This window comes from Leptonychotes weddellii, chromosome 14 (genome assembly GCF_054177405.1).
Source record: "Leptonychotes weddellii isolate Sample4059 chromosome 14, ASM5417740v2, whole genome shotgun sequence".
In the NCBI taxonomy this organism is placed as follows: domain Eukaryota; kingdom Metazoa; phylum Chordata; class Mammalia; order Carnivora; family Phocidae; genus Leptonychotes; species Leptonychotes weddellii.
Window position 1 is genome coordinate 60149190 of NC_138382.1, and position 3231 is coordinate 60152420.

The following is a 3231-nucleotide window of genomic DNA, read 5'->3' on the forward strand; positions in this document are numbered from 1 at the left end:
GGCATCCTCTCAAAGAAGATAATCAGAAATGAGCACACATTTATGTGCAAGGCTGGGATTTATGGTACTAATTACAAAAGTGACATGTTGGGAATATTGGCAATAATCTTAAAATAATACGAGAATGGTTAGATAAAGCATATTTGATGCATACAAAGAAAATTTACAATTATGTTTATGTTTTCAAAAAAGTTTAATGCTCTAAAAATGCTCAATACATCCTGCTAAATTGTGAGGTAGGGAGGCAAGAAACACATTTGTGTAATGTGAATGAAAAAAATTACATAGAAAAAAACGATGCAAGGAAAAATATAAAAATAAAATAATGTTTATCTTAAGGTAGAGCAATTGTTAATGGATGGTTATTTCATTTATTATATTTTAAGTTACAGAATATATCTTTGTATCCATATCCAGATAGTGCTGGGAGGAAGTCATATAGAGGATGTGACTGCTGGTTGACCTTGAGCAGGACCCAGCAACTGGAGGCTGCCTACCATCTCCCCTGTCCTTGGAATGTATCTTCTGCCCACCATTCCCCCAGTGGGAAGCATTTTCAAGGAAGCAGCCTTGAGAGAGCAATGTGTTGTTGAGACCATCTGGATGGAATATGTCACTAAACACAGTTAAGGCCTCTAAATAAACTTTTTTTTTTAAAAGATTTTATTTATTTATTTATTTGAGAGAGAGAGAGAGAGAAACAGCATGAGAGGTGATAGGGTCAGAGGGAGAAGCAGGCTCCCCGCTGAGTCTGGAGCCCGATGTGGGACCCGATCCCAGGACTCCAGGATCGTGACCTGAGTTGAAGGCAGTCGCTTAACCAACGGAGCCACCCACGCGCCCCCTAAATAAACTCTTAACATTCTGGTGGGTGGGTGTGGAGGTCTACGCCAACAAGTCTTGTATATAAATTCTCTCGCTTTATTAAACCTGCCATCTATCAATCTGGAGTGGTCTACCTCTTTCTTCGATCTCTCTCTGCCCTCCATGCAGAGGCGCAAGTTTCAGATTATTCCTAGGAAACTTTCAAGTTTGAGAACCAAAAATATAGATATTATGAAATATGTATCAGTGGTATCCTATGGTTAAGGAATTTAATATTATAAACTTCCCAAAATGTCTATGTCTAATATAAAAATGTTTTTCAAATTCTGGCTTTAAGTACATAGTGGTTTCTGATGATCAATTGTGTATAAACCACTCTAAAACTTAATAACTTAAAACAATTATTATTATCTTTTATGATTCTGTCAGTTAATTGGGATCATTTGGTTCTGATGAATTCCAATTTCACAGAGGCTGTGGCTGGAGTTACCTAGAGACTCAACCGACCAGGGCATCCAAGATGGCTTCTTCACTCACATGTTTGAAATTCAGTGCATCTTCATGTAGTTCTCTCTCTGAAAGAAAAGCCCAGACTTTTGACATGGTGGCTCACAGCTTCAGCAGGCAGGAAGCAGAACCACTGGGTCCATTAAGAGTGATGACTGGAGATGGCATGGCATCACTTCCGCCATACTTGAGTGGTCAAGCCTATCTAAATTCAAGGGGGTGGAGAAATAGACTCTACCTCTTGATTGGGAAGCAGTGAGATCACATTGTAGAAAATCATGAGGAATGAAAATTATTATCATGGATCTCTTTGGAAAATACACTCTGTCACTCAGTATTAGAAGCAAATCTGTCACTTTGAAGGATCTCCTACCTATTTTTCAACTTGCCAGCCTCATGGCTAAGGATTCTAATCCTTCAAAGAGCTTTAAGGTACTCAATGGGTCTTAAGCTGATGTAAAGTCTACAAAAATAGAAACTTCTCTCTTATTTCACTACTTGATAAAGGACCAATTTGCAGTAGCTTAATTTATCCCTTATGGAATGTGATTTGATCTCAGACTTACAATGTTTGCAAACTTGAACAGTTTAAAATGAAATAACATACTCCACTAACTTCTGTTCATCCTGTTAATCTGTGCCTTGTTTTCCTCTAGCCAGATGTTTCTTATACTTCATTTGCCTAACAATATTCAGACTAGGAAACGATTCTAGCATTAAATTCATGCACCAAACATATCCACATTTATTTTCCATATCCTTGGCTCTTTCTAGATCTGTCTTGCATTTTTCAACATCCTTAATTTCTATTGAACCCAGATGGAATCTATGTTTGCCAGGAAAGAAAGTAAACCAAACATGCGCCAGTATTTTATATTCTTCCATGCTATATGGAAAAGGTCTGAAGATATAATATGCTCTTTAAAATCATGCACACCAGGCATTTAGTTGAAGAAAGTGTGGTAGGCAACTTCTGAAATGGCCCCTAATGACCCCTGCCTCCTGATATCCCTGCCCTTTTGTAATTCTTTCCCTTTGGATGTGGGTTGGACTTAATGACTTACTTCCAACAAACAAAATATGGCAAAAGTATTGGGATGTCATTGTCAAGATTAGGTTTCAAAAGACTCTGTTTTCCATTTTGTTCATTCTCTTTCACTCTCTCCCTCTCTTGCTCTGAGGAAAGCCAGCTGCCATGTCATGAGATGCCCTATGGAGAGGTCCACATGGCAAGGAACTCATGTCTCTGGCCAACAGCCAACAAGGACCTGCAGCCTGTCAACAGTTATGAAGCATGTCAACAGCTGTATCTTCTGAAGCAGACCCTTCTCCTGTCAAGCCTTAAGATAACTGCAGCCCTGGGCAGCATCATGACCGCAACCTTGCAAGATGCTCCGAGTCAAAAAACCCAGCCTAGCAACACCTAAAATCCTGAACTACAGGAAATGTCAGATACTAAATGTTTGTCATGTAAAGCCACCAAATCTTAGGGCAATTTGCCATGGCAGCAGCAATTTGAGTACCTAAAATTTATAGAGAAAGCTCATGTCTTTGGCTCTAAGAACAAAGACAATAGCCCCTGTTGTCCAAAGCGTATGGAGGGAATCAGCATTATTATTTTTTTTTCTCCTTTCTCTTGCTACTTCATTCTGAGGGCAGTCCTGATAGCACAGTCTATACACAGGGTGGGGGGATAAAACTCCAAAAGAAATTCTGGCTTTCTAGCCAGAGAGCCAGGAAAAGGTACTATAAGAGACAGAAAGTATCAGGGAAATTCCAGGGAGTAGACAGCTAGAGGAAGATTCCCTAATTCTATGTATGAACTGATACAAGTTCTCATTCATGAGCTACAAGTGAGTGAACAGACACAAAGAAGAATGGCTTTGAGAACTGAGCTAC